The 17549-nt window shown below is 36.1% G+C and overlaps 1 protein-coding gene across 1 annotated transcript in view; it reads right to left on the bottom strand.

The window, feature by feature from the left end:
• LOC128991553 (dystrophin, isoforms A/C/F/G/H-like) overlaps positions 1-17549 on the bottom strand; it is a 557771-nt gene that overhangs the window by 111819 nt on the left and 428403 nt on the right. The gene's annotated exons all lie outside the window — the stretch shown is intronic.

The raw sequence follows: 17549 nt of genomic DNA, 5'->3' as shown, positions 1-17549 counted from the left end.
GCCTATTATTCATACTTAACCGGCGATCGGTCGGTGGACGCGGACGTGGGCTTATCACTGATTGCCTCGGATTGGCCACGTGTTAAGTTCAAGGTCGAGGTCAAGGTCGAGCTGATAGCCGCTCCCACCTGGGCAGGCATGCGGCCCCAAAGCTGATCCGCCCACAACATAACCGCATAACATACTGTCTGGACTGTAGCGCCGCCGTCGGTCCGTCGACCTACAGTTGTTTACTATAAATAAATCACACATTTACATATAGCCTAGATTAAGGTATGCAGGAGCCCGTGTACCTGGATCACCCATGTTTTGACTAAACTAAACAAAGAGCCTTTACAGAATCAAAACAAGTGGTTATTCCACAAAACAGGATCATAGGACCGTATTTAAAGTAACTATTGATTATAGTAGTGTTCGGTACATTAGTATACCGTGTAGTATTTGGTCGAGTCTGACGTTCTGCTACCACTACACAAAATACAAAACCTATGCATAAACATGATCAAATGTTGAAACCAGGTATCTTAGTTTTCTTTTATTATTTCTTTCTATTTTTCTTAGGAAGTTATCTACTTTTGTGAGTTGTTTATTACAAAGACAGCCTTATCTTTGTACAATCATGTTTGTAATTCCTATACAGAATTCAGAATTGTCATACTGTATACAGATAACATAAATTTATCCTAATAAAAATCAGTCGAATGCAAAATAGCATAAGTGCACATATAGTCTAGGCACATTGTAAACAGATACAAACTTGATCAAAGGTAGAACGCATGTTCTACGTTGTTGGACTATGGACTGACCACTCATAGTGATAGTAGGACAGGACGGATTGCAAGGACATGTCGATTGAGAATTAGACACGGCCTTCTTGTGTTAGTAAATCGTCAAGAAATGCACGGTCGTAGGTTTAAAAATACCAGCTTTGGTACGTATTGAGAATGTGCAAAGTAAAACTTCCACTATTATGAGCGAGGCGTAAAAATTTGTGTCATCTACTTCCCTAACCGAACAAATAAGCCATCTAAAACATATTTATAATTTATAATTTACAAACAAATAATGTTTTTTTTTGGGGGGGGGGGGGAAACCCATACTTTCCCTTACACAACACGTGTACTTTGTTGTGACGTCAGAGTACAATGCGCACGCGCAAACTTGGCTTAAAATTAACTTACGTTGTGCTAAAAGTTCGTTTTAATTCGTTGTGTTTAATGTATACCTGTAAATAAGAAATATATTAACAGTATAGTTCATTAAGTAGTCTCAGTAAATGCATTTATTAGTGATTATATATGATTAGTTTTACGACCGTTGCCCGTCATTTCCCGTTGTCCGTACGTTTAGCGCATGCGCAAACTTGATAAGATATTAAATTTCACTACTTCAAACAAACTATGTTTATGTTTATTTATGTTGATATTTATATATTTTATATTATATTTATGTTTATTTAATAAAAAATCTTTTAAGTACTAAGATATTCAATTTTTCTATCTAAGAAACAATACATTTGGATGTAAACATTCTATTTAGATACCTATTAATTCACTTAGATCTTAAACAAACCCAAATAGTCGTCAACTAAATCATTTCGCCGAAAAAAATTGCTACAGATTTCTTCATACACAAGATTCTACATTGTGCGCACTAAACGCTACTGTACGAGAACAATTTGTGAAGCTCACTCGCCACAATCCACCGCACTACACACAACACATTACCACAGAGTATAAACACAAGACACACAGAGCACACAACACACAACACTACCGGTCCGGCGCACGTTGATAAAAACACTAAACCGCCGGCATATCGCTCGCGTGGCTAGACTATGGAGGGGAGGGGGGAAGGAGGGGAGTCACGCTTAGCGAGTAGTGAGGGGAGCGAACAATTAGAAACGAGTCAATGGACAGAAGAGGGATGAGCGAGATGCTTCACTCTGACTAATTAAAGAGGTGGACAAAGTGTTGAAGATATCTAGCGGGCGAGAGAGAAAAACAATGTGTAGTTACTCAAGGAGAGAAAAAAATCTTAAGTGTTAAGTTTTTAGTATTTAATCGATATTGGCACACACCTGGGTGGGGTGAAGACTGGGGTTGGTATTGTTATGAAAAAACACTGTATCGCTTTAATTAGTCGAGTGCCGCCTTCTACAACCTTTTAACTAATCACTTCTGCGTTTCAATGGTTTCAACAACTAGCTACTGTAGTTTGTGTTGTGAAATGTATTAAAATATTGAGTATACTGATAAACGCACTTGAAACGGTTCCAAAAAATACTGATGAATAAATGTTGCTATTAGATGCAACACACTTATTCTTGAAATACTTTATTGTACCGCAAAGGGGGGAAGATATGTGTTCACCATCGCATACATGTTTTAAAATTTATGTAAAGCGAGTTGGAGAATGAATAAACTTTAACTTAACTGGATTGCTTATTTAACGGAAGGAAAGTTATTTTCCAGGTTCACCTAGACGTCCAAGCTTCAAACATCTCAACAGAACCGACCACTTCTTGTTGTTATTCCAGAGAGCGACCGCGGTCATGTACGCGACAAGGCGGTACTATCAACATCTTCATCTTCATCTCGCCTGTCAGCGAACTGCGGGTCATCAGGATGTCATCTGTCAGTGTGGATGCTTACGACACTGGACAATCACTGACACGTGTCATGAACTGGCTTGTCAGAGAAAAAGAAAGACGAAGAACGAAGTTAAACTCACTTCCGAATCGATAAAGAAATAGTTATGTCCGTAGCAAACTGGATAAATAGTGTCTTACACTGGCATATCGTTCGTTTTTCAGAATTGTCACTGATATGATTAAAATAAAACCCTTGTAAGTTTCATGTTATGTCTTTCGTAAAAGGAAACAGGGAAAGTTACGCGAGAAGCAATACTTTCTATTGAGCGCTGGTTGTTCGACACAGTCAAAGTAATGTACATATGAAATAAACCATTAAGCACGACCAAATAGACCAGACAGTTCAAAAGCAAATTTACCGAGGGAGTGATGCACGACGACAAACACCGACGGCTTCACGATCATCTTCAATAGTTCAATACTGGGTACACACACAGACAGACGCTTCCGCCAACTGTGAGCTTACATGTGTGCATCAACATAACTACCAGCCTACGCTAGGTGTAGAGTTAGAGTGTGTAGGTGTAGAAGTGTAGGAAATATATTTATAACACTACAATGTAGACGAAAACCGGAGTTTCGTTATGGAAACTTTCAAAGCTAAGTACGTAATAGTAGCCCAACTTGAGTTAAAACGTGTTTCGAAATAAAAGGTAGAGGAAATCTCTTAACTTGTGTTGTTCAAACTATGATTATTTGGTTACCAAACCGCAAAGCCTTAAGCACCTTAGTATCAGATGGAAGTTTTGATTTGATAGGCATTTTCTTAAACTCACGTAAAGCAGCAGTACTTGTATTAGAAGACGCTTATAAAATAAAAACTCATTGTAATATTCCTAAATCAAAATAAACAACCTTTGAATCTTTGTGAAATATATTGCATTTTTATATCTTGTTATTCGCAATAGCTATGTGGTTTGGCACCGCAAACCTAATGAGGGTTCTCATTTCAAGTAGGTGTTCAAATCGGATTGGAGAAACTCGCTTCCCATGTATTTTACCACGACTAGCAGCTTCTTTACACACCGCACCGTAAACATGCGGCTAATACCAACCACCTGTGCTTACACAGTCCTCACGGCCGTCAGGTGTGACGGTTCGATCCCCGCAGGTGTGTAACAATGCGGCGAGCCACGTGTACCTGTCGCTGCCCAGACACGTGCCACCCCCACCCCCACAATGATCACGTGATCACGCTATCCCCCCCTCCACCGTCATATCTCACGCACAAGGTAAACTGTAATAAACTATAATTTAGACATTGTGATAAAGTTGAAAAGTGTCGCTTGCGTATTCAAATTGCCGAGGGGGAGGACTAATTTGGTAATTTTGAGGAATAAAGTGGGTTATTTTTTATGCGTTCCTCCACGCAAGATGTATAAACAATGTGGGGATGTTGGTTGAGAAATTAATAAACACACGATTGATTGAAGGGGAAAAATTAAAGTGAATTATTATTCCGATTACCGTAAAGGTAACAAAGTCGGAAACTAAGACACAGACTGTATTCCATTTTTACACTCCTACTGAAATACTCTATAAGTGACATTACAGCTTCGAAAGTAATGATAATGACCATTTATGTTGTTGAAATTGGTTCCGATTTTCCTCTTGAGATGAATAAATAGTTACCTTTCTACATTGTTATTTATTTATGAAATTTTGTGTTAATAAAGTAAATATAATGTGATTCCAGACAAATCAATTTAGGGCTGCATAAAAATCGTCACCGTTGTGATTCATGTGTTCCCTAATATTTTTTAAAGCACGTAAAATAAAAATTCTGTATTCTTATTTTATACAGGGCTTGACTTGGTTAATTACTCGAGCATATAATTTGATTCAGATAATCATCGAAGAAGGTTTCGAAATAATTATGTTAGTCATTTAATTGTAAATTAAATATATCTGTGCCAATTTAAATTATTAAATGGAAACTAGAAGCCGATTCTCACATTAACATTTCCGCATTTCTACAAATGAACTATACAATTATTGAAATGTAGACGAGGTTTTACTACTATCACTCACAACGTGAGAAACCTCAGCAACAGTCTTGTTTCCGTTGATACTTCACAACGATACCAGCCACAGATAGTCGTAATTATCAGAGATGTTTGGATTGGAGGATTGATTCAAATTCTCACAAAATCTTGAGGTAATCTCGGCCGGTCTCACATTAACTAGACAATCACAGTCATCATCATTAGGGTCAGAAACACACCTACTGACACTATCTCGTAGTGCTTGTGGAAGTCGGACAAACCAACACTTCTCTCGTGTTCGTGCGCAAACTCAATTGGAATGAGGATATACAATATTCTATTTTGTTCTGTTGTGTGAAAGGAGAGCAAATGCTTCTTAACTAACTTAAAAAAAAAAAAATATTGAGTCGGTAGCTCAGTTGGCTTTACGAAGAAATTTCTCTTCAGTTCACTATAGTTCTGTAACCCCCTTGTTCCATGTATAGACAAAGTCAATTTTAAAAAGCCAACCAAAAAACAATAATAACTACAGGAAATCTAGAATGGTACAAATTTAATCATTTTGAAAAAGCCGAAAAACGTAGTTTTCTTAGATGCTGCTGTAGCACAAAACAGCTAAAATCATATTTTTATTGCAAAGTACGACATAGCAAATGGGTTTTTTTCATATTTTAAAAAACAGAAATGTGACATGCTTTTTTGAAACAACCAGGAATAATTTACTCACGTAAAAAATCCCTATTTCATGATAGAGGTTCCTCTTAAAATGCATTAGTGTGCCAACTGCTTTATGGAAACTCGCTACATCATTAACCCAATAATTTCCAAACGACAACAACACAAATAATTATGTCAAACGGTCAAAATTCACTGATAAATTGCAGAGCATTGCTTACAATCAAAGATAATAATGCAATCACTTTCATTGACAGCCAAACCTGCGTGACTCGACAAAACAGCTGTTTCTTCAGACTACATTGTTGTCAAACAATTACTGTATTACAACTTGTCAGCTGATCCCCGACATAGGAAATGCGTACAAAGTTGAACACTTGTCACGTGATGATCGTGTTGCAATGTTGCGTTGTCTGAGACATTGTCGTGTTGCTGTTGTTGCCAGCTGTGTTGCTAACACCCGCAGTAGGCTACACCGCAGGTTTTGTGAAATCCTAATAACAATTACAGGATATCTGTATTCTACCCCTACCCTAACTCAGCTCTACAGTACCAAATACGTAATATATTTGATAAATAAATAAAATAAAAATAACTATAGGCCTACGTGATAACTTAATTGTGTGCAAATAATACATGTTGGAGATTTCGTAAAATTCCTGGTAAACCCCAAAACGAAAAAAATACGAATTCTTTAAGTAAATAGAGGGTACTTAGAATGCAAAAGTTCTAAACGTTTAAAAAACAATGGTCCACTTCAAAAACAGCTTATAATTATGTAATCGATTTTAAATTTATTTAATTATACAGTTTGCGTTCTGGATGGAGAAACGTCCAAATAACATGAGCGGTGTTATAATACAATGTCTTTACTTAATTTGAAATACAATTCCAATTAAACATAACTTATTAGGTTGTTTTATTTACTGTATGCCTACATCGATCAAGTTCTAAATTCTACACATTTAAGCTTTATTGGAATATTCACCGTTGCAACAAAAAATCGATCCAGCATGGATTAAAAGTGTCAAGTAATAAGATTTTCCCCCATTTTCATGTGAATTTAATATTGCATAAAGACAAAAAGAAACATCACGGACACTTATTTAGTTCTGCAATCGTTTATCACCACGCCTATATTTTCACTGAACATAGAGGGTCTGTGAAAGTAGGGCGCAAATAAAAACGCATTTAAACCACTGGTAAAATCACTAGGACTGGCATCATATAAAATGCAAAGCCGTAACAGCAATGTGCGCGGTGTAAACTAACAGCTGTGCAGTCGATCAAAACAATACTGGTCCATTAGCTGTGCGACTGCGGTGGTGGGATAGTAATGTGCATGCACTGGCTTAGAGTATTGTCATTGACTTTGGATACTGTAAGTAGACATATAAAATGCAAAGCAGTAACAGCAATGTGCGCGGTGTAAACTAACAGCTGTGCAGTCGATCAAAACTATACTGGTCCATTACTGTGTGACTGTGGTAGTGGGATAGTAATGTGCATGCACTGGCTTAGAGTATTGTCATTGACTTTGGATACTGCTAGTAGACTTATCCTGGTGCAATATATGTAGGTTGTTGTGACATGTTTCTTTGAGTGAGTTTGATGTAATTATTTTTTTCATGTTAGTGTTATTTTTAAACTGTGAGCTTTCATATTTTAATGCAAAAAGTGTTTTTAATAAATGATTCGTTTAATACCTTTTAAAAGTATTAAAACTGTAAAACTAGAAATCAATTATCGACATAGAAATGCACTTATGGTTGCTCGCCGATCTACAATGAATAAACATACATGTACCTATATAAAAACATAATATTATGGCGTAGCACTATGAGATATGTCTCAACAAGTATAAAACGTGTCAAAATGTGTTTATGTTGTTTCTCCGATGTTCAAAAACAAGGCAAGGCACAAAGGGTACAAGTATGAAGAAGTAAAAGCGTTAAAAATTCCTAAAAAATCTTAAGTTGAATAATCATAAGTTTACAATTTTTGTGAGTTTAATAGTTACATGAACAATTACAAAATAGCTAGGCCTACTCCCGATTATAGATAACTGTATTCATATTTGTATAAAATGAGAAACAAAGATATTTCCTTTGTCCAAAACCAGCGACGTAACTAGTTTTAAAGGTTAAAGCAATCAATATTGAAATTAGTGAGTTTGAATTTATCAATAACATACTAAACAATGACAAGCTTACTACACAACTGTTTGAAGAAATAAAATACGTTGAATTTAACATAAATACACATTAGTACTTACATTTTAACAGGTGCAAAACATACCTGGAACAAGAAACCATAAGTTAGATTGATACAAATATTCATACTACACATTACACACGTTCCATGCAACATCTTAAATCGTTTTGTAGTTTCTGATCTTTCACAAAATAAAATGAGCAAAAACACACAATATTACATGAAAAATGTTAAAATTTAGATGAAAAACACAATACTTTCAACACAAACACTAAACAGTATAAAACAGACGAATGTTAAATTAAACCTTTTGTTGCAATACAATAGTCATTGTAACAACCAACTGGGCGCTGAAGAGTTGCAATAAAACAGTTAATGTAATCGATTAAAACAATAGTGGACCGATTACTGCCCGTGTAGCTGTTAATTGTTAATCAGACAGAATAACGTTCCTCTTGCGCTTTTATCGTCATCTCTGTCGTCCACTCTATCAAGTAAACTCAGTTCGGTTGTAGTAAAAATACACTAACGGGAAAGTAATATTGTGTCTTTCGTTTTATACTAATTTATAATTTATATTCTGAAAATAATCGAAAATTCTGTGGTAAAAGCAACGTTAGAAGTCTCCTTAACATGTGCTTTTCATGGAAATGTTAATATTTTATTCTGTAAATTGATGTCTGGGGTGAGTAGTGTGCAAAAAGTTTAGCCACATATTTGGATGAACGTGCTAACCTTACTTTGGGATTAGGTTAGGAGAGGTATTGATAATTGTAAAACCAAGTGAATACTATTTTCAAACATAGAATTTAGATTTAATTCTAATTTAGACCACAATTTAGTTTATCTTTTATCTGACAAAACATATATATCTTTTGATATTAGCAAAAGTAAAAGTGAACGTTTGGTTAAAAACACTAGTGATTAGGTTTAGACCTGGCATTACACATAAACTAATGGTAATTGCATAGAACAAAGGCACAAATACAATTGCTTAGATAATTAAATAACCTTCAAACGTATCTAAACGCACTGTCTACACTGCATGCCAGTACGGTGGCGAGTTCAACGTGTACAAAGCATGTTTCCTCTGTGGGATTTTAATCAACACCTTCCGAATGTCGCCTAGATGGATTATACCCGCAGGACGTTTTAATTTGGCAAACAAACATTACGCCTTTTGTTTTGGTGAATTCCACCTCGAAAAGAATGTACATCTAAGAACATTTCTTTGCTCTGAGCTAAGGCAACTAACTTATTTATGTTTTAAAATCATCTGACAAATAAAAGATTTTAGTTTGGAGACTAATGAGATAACATTAAAATATTTTAAACTTGAAAGCCAGATTATGAGTTAAGTATATTTAGCAGGGAATAGAGTGATTGGTGTACGCAAAATATTATATTCCTTATGGTTTAGTAAGTAATTATTTTTAATAAATCATTTAGATAGTTCCTTCTTGTGAGAACATCTACTGAGTCTCGTTGTTTTCTAAAACGAATCTGTCAAGTATTAACTAACATGAACTAACATGTCTTGATAAAATATATAATACAGCATTCAAAACGGTTTCAAACAGTTAATGTTCAAAATATCCCCACATTAAAACAACAACAAAATGTTGGGGTGGTAAAATTTTGGTTATTTAGCCACCGATAAACAATCCATAATAATTATTCTCTTAAGCGTTCTATTCTCGTTATGAAGGGCGGATGGTGGCTGCTAGTACTCCATTAACCAAAATGATTTATACACTGCTCAAATATTATAATGTATCCATATTTTAGTTCGCACCATATTGAAATATAAATAATTAGCTACCGATAATAACAAATTCGACACATAACTCAACCTAGACTAATTAAGACCTAATTTACTGGTACTAATGTTTAAGGATTTCTGATTTAAACAATTTGTTAGCTTGTGAAAAAATCAATTCCACTGATGATTTTTTGTGTAAGTAAACGGAATGAAGTGAGATGATGGAGGGTGACGTCACAGTCAGCTGATAGATCGTCATCATATCAGTGTGTGTCTGGCCTACGGTCAGCTGATACATCAACCCGTCGTCTGCTACTGAGGGGTGTGATGATGGAGGGTGACGTCACAGTCAGCTGATAGATCGTCATCATATCAGTGTGTGTCTGGCCTAAGGTCAGCTGATACATCAACCCGTCGTCTGCTACTGAGGGCGCTCATATTGGATAGCTTTGTAGGACGGTGGATGGAATGTTTGATACATCGTGACATAAATCAAATTCCTAGTTTTTCATTTTGGAGGTTTAGATTTTCATATGTAAAAATTGACCACAAGCATTAGCAACTTTTGGACACTGAAGTAGACTTTCAAAAGCTTGCATTTATACGTACCTCAGTTGAATGATTTTTACAGAAAAACTTGAGTTGAATGAGTACAGTCTAATGTTGTATTAACAACCGCAGTTTTTGTTACTTCGATAGGTAATGTGAAATAAAAGATTATACAGTTGATTACTAGTAGTCCGTTCAGTTTAATTTGGAAAATAGGTTAAAGTATTCGATACAAATAGTAAATTAATTCGTAATCAGCGTACTCGGAGGCTTAATACAACAGTGATCATATTTATTCTACGCTGGCATCAGCTTTAACAAGTGGTCTATGGTTTGGTTCAGTTTGATTCCTATGCTCTTTCTGTAAACTTATAGGAGATTTAACAAGGTTTTGTTTCATAGAGTAAGAAATCTTGTTGTCATAGCCAACGGAAATCCTATACTCTAATACTAGCAATGTTTGCTTGTATGTATGTATGTATGCTTGCTTGCTTGCAGAAAGATCTCGAAAACGACTCCGACGATTTTCTTAAAAATGTTGTAAATAGTTTATTTTTGGCCTAAAAACGAGTTTACTGCAGTTAGAACTGCCAACAAAAATCTAATTACGTAGTAAAATAAAACTGAAAGTCACATTTTTTTAACATTAGTCTTATAGGTTGCTAGGTAACCAAGTTGGTTGAATTAAATAACAAGGAAAAAGTAAACAAAAGACTTGTAAGCTGTAACACATGAGTTCATAAAGGCATCTACCCACAGTATACTAGAAATTACAAAATACAGCACAAAAGCAAAAACATAACTTGTTACTATTGAGCAATGATTATACTGAAGCTTACTCGATACGTTAGTAGTAAAGGCTAACTTAGCAGTGCGCAGTGTGGGATCTGTTATGACGATTAGATTAAGGTAAATTTCCCACACATATGGAACAGCTGAAGCCAATTTTATTGTTAGTTCTGTCCGGTTTTCTGTAAATGTCGTGCTTTGCTTACATTTTGTTTCTTGTTATTTCAGTAATTTAAACCTCGTTTAACCAAATAATACTATTTAATCATAAACAATAACTCGTTCACTACTGTACTATATTACTATCGTTGGCTATATAACCAAACAGCGAGACACAAATAATGAGAAACTATAGTTCGGCCGTTTAGAAAGCGACCTCCTCCAGCATTGGTTTAGCATTAGCGCGCAGGTCGTTTTCTAAGCGGCCGAACTATAACCATAAAATAATAGAAACAAATTGTAAACAAAACACGACATCTACAGAAAACCAGACAGAACTAACAATAAAAGTGGCTTCAGCTGTTCCATAAGGATGGTAAGGTATCTGCAATCCTAAAATGCTATGGGAAGGTAAGGAAACAGGACAGGTCCGCGACGTAGGAAGTGGTGACTGGTGAAGGGAGTAGTCAATGCGAGCCATTCTGAGTGCGGGAACTGTTTATGACGATTAGATTAAAGTATCTGCAATTCTAAAATGCTATGGGAAGGTAAGGAAACCGGTCCGTGACGTAGGAAGTGGTAAAGGAAATAGTAAAGGTGAGCGGTCTGGAGCGTGGGAACCGTTTATGACGATTAGATTATAAGGTATATACAATCCTAAAATGCTATGGGAAGGGAGGGAAACAGAGGTCCGCGACATAGGAAGTGGTGAAGGAAGTAGTAAAGGCGAGCAGTGTGGAGTTTGGGAGTGGATTAATGTATCTGCAATACTATACTGCTTTCAGAGTAAACTAATGACTTTCCCCGAGCAAAGCTCGGTCCCCAGGTACTATGAGATAATTAGACGTATAATCTTTTGTGTAGGATTAATAATAATTTAGATGCTGGATTTAAAATAATTATGTTACACAACAATACGAGAAAAACATCAAAGGAAAGAAGGCTAGAAAACTTTCAAATTTCACTCCACTCTTAATAAAGTTTTTAATGATAAAACCTAATAACATTTATGAACCCATCCACTGTAAAATGTTCCAAAGTTTATGTTGTACTAGTTTGCTCCTGTCTGAGGTTGACGCCGGCAAGTTCGGTCCAAGATGACGCCGTCTATCTGTCACTTGAGAGCTTTTTAATGTCACTTGTCCACAAACTCCTTATCATCTACAACTTTTACTGCGACTTTCCGGCCAGACCTCAACGTCTACCGCCTCCAGGTAGTTTGGGTTAGATTTTTTATAATCATATTCAAAAAATAAATATTTAATAGCTAAAACCTGTGATGATAGAATAAGTGATGTGATGGTACAAGAGAATGACGAAAAACAGTGTATGACTTTTTTTTAGGTTAGCTTATTTAATATCATTATATTTTGTAAACCAGGGTAAACATGTGTATAGCTGTAGTGTGTAAGTGTGCCACTGTCAAAAATATATTATAAACTTTATTTTTCTAAACTTTTGTTAATCATGCAGCATAAAATATCATACATATCGACGCCATTGCACTCTGTGGCTCAATTCCATTATTTTTATTTCAATTCTGGTTTCAGCTGGATTGTTAATGTATGCCTAATACCATAGACTAAGGGAGTATGTTTTATCTATGCTAATACTCTCAATAATCGAAGCACCGATGAATATGTCGTGTGTTGGTCAAGACTACATACATTCCATCAAAAACAATTTCAACCCGAAATATAATTTCTTGGTTGAAGAGTTAGTCAAATTTTGGAAACAAAAGAAACCATCTTGACGGTACAAGTGAGATGGTATCGAGTAGAGTTGAGCTTAGTTGTCCGGTCGCTTGTCAGTTGAGAAGTCCATGAATACATAACTGCCAGCCTCCATCCCGTCATCCCCTCTTATCTCCCAGAGACATCTGGTGAATAATTGCGCAACTAACACTGTGATTACCATTTGATTTATGATCTAACACAGATATTACAACCCTTGCAATCTGTCTACGGCTTCTGTCTTCATTTTCCTTCTACAAGTAGTTTCATTCGAACTTTGCAACAAGGTGACAGGTAATGAAATAATAGTAATTTGAAAATAGTTTAGGACAAGGGTAATTAATACAATTGAGTAGTGAACCTAGCATAGTTTCGGTATCAAACGTTTTGCCATCAAATAACTGTGCGGTCATCATCGTACTAATATTACAAAGCTGAAAGATGGCGTGTTTATTAGATTGTTTAGAACCCAATCACGCATTTACTGGTCAGATTGGGCTGAAATTTGGCATGATAGCTAATATTCCCCATAAGCATACGTATAGGCAAATTTTTATCTGAAAAATCGATTTTGACTCCACCCAAGTGGCTATGTAGTTTCTCACTTTTACCTTACGGTTATTCATATTTAAAAAGAATCACAGAATCTTGACAACTCTTTCAAGTAAACAAATAAGTAGAGTTCTGTGAGGTAGCATTAACAAGTTACAAGGTTTAACAACACCAATATTTTTTTGACTCCTTATTGAAGCACGAAAAAGTTATAGGCCTACTAGGATTAAAATTAATAGACGCTTCAAGGTATATAGTATTTATACGAACATATTTGCAATGTGTTATATAAGATAAACGTCGGTGTTTTACGTAGCGAATTAAACACACCTTCAAATCGATTAAAAAACCTGGAAACAGGCCAGTAGATAAATACAAGATAGCGGGTGAAAAATGAAATATCAAATCAGATTTTGCAGACACATTCAGCTACCACAGCGGATAAGTGGGAAGCTACTTATGCGTCTGAAATCTGCAGACCTAAATGAGCCTCGGAGCAATGCACCTTATTTGCATGCAGATATTCAATAGTGAGATCGGCTTTGTCTGCAACCATGTCTGCTTTTCATAAAGTTGATACAACGATATTTAGGAGAATTTGGATCTGGTTACATTTATACTAAGTTGACACAGTCAGATACAGCTGGACACAACATTGCATAATGGTATTGAGCTAGTCCCGATACAAACACTATAACAATTGAAAATTGGTGATATGTGTACAAAGTCATGGCTCTTTTAGGAGTAGTGACAGTAAGAAATCTTATTACTGTTTATTGCGTAAAGCAAATTAGTCTGAAAGTACAGCTGAATATATTTTAATAAAATCGAGATGCAATGCTTATACTGTTACTATTTATACTGTTCTATGAAATGGCGACCGTACAAAGTAGGTATTTTAAGCCAAGTATGAATGGAGATGAGTGTAGGATGAGAGGCGCGATCTTGTAGTCTTGTTAGTGACTAAGGCCGACATTCCTTAGACACAGCTGTTAATTAATAGCCCATTCTGCTAATGACAACTAAGGGACCTACAGTTTATAGTGGAATCCGAACCACAAGTGAAATGTGCTCGTACAGTAGCAATACAGATCGTGTTTACGTTGATACCTCACAACATGCTTGAATTATTAAACAGACAAAGACAGAGTAGTGTAATTTTGTTGAAATGACCTCATTGATGAGTTATGTAAGAAACCCCTCTACATTGACGATTTAAAAATTTTTTAGGAGAAGTGTAGTTGCTTCCTGAAAAATCTAAGAGCGGCGATGAAAAAATAAGAAATTTTCCAAAGCCTTCTCACGTATAAATAAAATATAAAAAACAATGTATATACATTTCCCAATTTAAGCTGTCCTTATTAAATCCTGAAATTATTATATTATTATTCAATTATTTATTATTATTATTGAATTATTATTGTCCTGTCTCTGAGCACGGACGGTATGGTTATCTTGAGTGTGGGGGGTTCTTCCCGGAACCTCAATTGAGTCAAGGGTGTCGCCACCTCTGGTGGATAGGTTCATCCGGGTGGGTCCCACTTCTACACCTGCCTCCTTTTGGGAAACCCTGATGGCCTGGCAGTGATGTTGGGTCTGACGGGCAAACGAAGTAGATCGGGTGCTGGGTCCGAGCCCGCCAGGGGTATCTGGGGATCTATCGCTCTGGTTATCTCTGGTTTCCCAGCAACTGGGTAAGGCCTCGATCGGGTAGTGGTGTAAATGGGAGGTTGGGGTTCCCCCCGTCAGCGTGCTGACGGTCCCCTTCCTTCTGGCTATTGATGGCGGGTTTGCCTGTCAGGGATTAGATAGGTCCCGAGTGTTACTTGCACTAAATGCGTCGGGGCGCTCTACCATGGACCTCTAGGTTCCGACCTAGTGGAACCCAGGTGGAGTGACGCTTAAACAAGTAGCCGGAAACCCTGGTTAGGATTGAGGGGCAACCCTCTTTCCGAAGGGTCTGCTTCGGCAGCCGGTGAGCCTGATGACCTTAAGTCATCCGCCCATGATGTGCAAAAGGTTGATGCGTAAGCTTTGGCCTACATCATGGGGCCCGGGTAAGTCTCACGATAGGTACCGGGTATGTAGTCAGGGGGCTTCGGCTCTCATGACAAATATTGAAATTGAAATTGAATTGAAATTGAATTGTCCTTATTAAATAACAATCATTGGGAGTGAGTGTAGAGTACGATTTTTAATAAATCATAGCGTACAACCTTGGAACTGAGAATTGACGGTTCTAACCTAGGATTACGATGAAAAAGAAATCATCATAGATACATTAACGGATGTAAACCATACAAATGTTGATATTAGACTAATAAATTTACTCAATCCTCTCAAAATAGCAGATAGGGGGTTTAAAACTTCAATAAAATAACTCTATTGACACGTCAAACTCCAGTATTTTTGACTATCATTACAATCCGCTTACCAGCAGAACTGGAAGTGTGGTAAACAAATCACCTTTTGGTAGCGAAACCCTCTGAGCTTACAACACTGCAATTTGAAGATAACACAAAAACTAATTGCGACGCTAGATTTATTGAGATCGTTACGACCGAGTTTTAATACACACGGAGGAACGCAATAAATGGATGTTGCTTCAGTTGGTACAGTTGCTGTGCAAGTTGCTCAACCAAGCAACACTTACTCGTTTAAAATGTTAATGAAAATTTAGTACTTGGGAACTTGAATTTTAAAGTAACATATTATGTTTGGATTTTAGTGTTAACAAGTGTATGGAAACTATCGAAATACTCATGAAGTGTGTAAATGGGGAAGTGTAAATCAATGAAGAGTTTGTTTGTCAAACATGTTTTCAATGCACAAACCAATAGTTATAACAGTATGCTAAGCGTTTGTAACAAATTGCATGATTTTCTTTCAAATCCGTTTTACAGAACACGGGAAAAGTTTATTTAAACCCCGATTTTACCATCAGGATACTTAACACGTTGGGTGCTGATGACGGGAATTCCCGCCATTGCTTAACATTGAAATGAATGCAATTTTCATGTTCAAACATGTCAACGGCACTTTAAGTGTTAAAGGGAAGTTTTAAAGGGTCAATATTTGTAATGTTCATACCGTTTAAAAGAAGTTATCATGGAATTATTTCACCCTATCGTTTGATGTTTGTAGCCTGTAATCTGATCTATCAACTCCTGGTGAACTCTTAGAACATCACAAACCGGGCAAAGACTGGGACTCACAATCGCTGAAAGAAATTTAAACATTTTTTGAGCAACAGAATAAAAAAAAAAATTAAAAAATTAACTAGAAAGTCTCCGATCAACACTTAATCACACATTAAGCTTAAAGAACTCACAAATTGTCAATAGCGTCCCATTTTGCTTTACAATTGAATGTTTTTAAATCAAATGCATCTGTAGACTTTTGAAATAAACGTAAAACGAGCGAACCACAAACAACCGTCTCGATGACAAACTTTATAACCATTACAGGAGTGGTGGGTCCGCATATATACATACGGTTAGCAGATAGTGTTTATGTACATGGCAGCGCCGAGTGGGTAGTTATGTATTCACCGTGTTGACTAAATGCCTCCCTTGCTTTGAATGCTAATGCAATTTAACAAGGGTTAATTAACATTTTTACCCAACATGTAGTAGGCGCCTGAGAAGGTAAATGGACATTGAAATGATGACAAGAGGTTAAATGACTATAGGTTCATAATATGAACACGTATTTTCATTTATGAACACGTTTTCTTACCTGTGACGCTGTGACATCCATTCAAAAATATACGGAAAAAGAAGAGAACATTCCAAAAATACACATTAATTACGTAAAGAAGTGAATTACACGGTACGCACCGGCGAAATTCTTAGCTTGTTTTGATAAACATTCTCGCAAGGGACGCATTTCATGTTTGCTTTTAAGAAGAGTTTAGATGTGAATTGTGAAGCTGAAGATTAAAACAGCTACCCCTTTTGTGTTGTCAGCGCTTAATATAAGAAATGTATTTTGGTGCTTCTTGCTCTCTCCTTTACTAAAATCACTGGTACGTGGGAAGTTTAAAATATTTTAACATAAAGATTTGGAAATGATAATGTTAAGAGGCCTACAACTAAACGACAAACTTGAATAAAAATCGAAAATTCTATTATGAGTTGATTATGTGATTTAAATTTGAGATAAATTGTAAATAAATTATGATATAAATTTGTTTGTTATAACATACTATGTATTGTACAATACAACATACTGTATTGTACAATACAACATACTGGATTGTGAAACGTTTAATTTTGAAACCCCCAAGTGGAAAACTGAACAATCAATACTATTCAATAAAAATGAATACAATAACATAATCATAACAAGATTCCAGTTGAACAACATTCGATTTAAAGACAAGAATTGCTCTCATGGCTCAAATTAATGACATTGATTTGATTACAGATATCCATCGTATTTCAAAATTTCTTAACTCCTTTCAGTTGAAATTGCTC

The sequence above is a fragment of the Macrosteles quadrilineatus genome, unplaced genomic scaffold (assembly GCF_028750875.1).
Source record: "Macrosteles quadrilineatus isolate MER2022 unplaced genomic scaffold, UCM_ALF_1.0 Scaffold_4__1_contigs__length_99947679, whole genome shotgun sequence".
Classification (NCBI taxonomy): domain Eukaryota; kingdom Metazoa; phylum Arthropoda; class Insecta; order Hemiptera; family Cicadellidae; genus Macrosteles; species Macrosteles quadrilineatus.
Note: the sequence above shows the minus strand (reverse complement) of the source record. Positions and strands in the feature narration are given on the sequence as shown.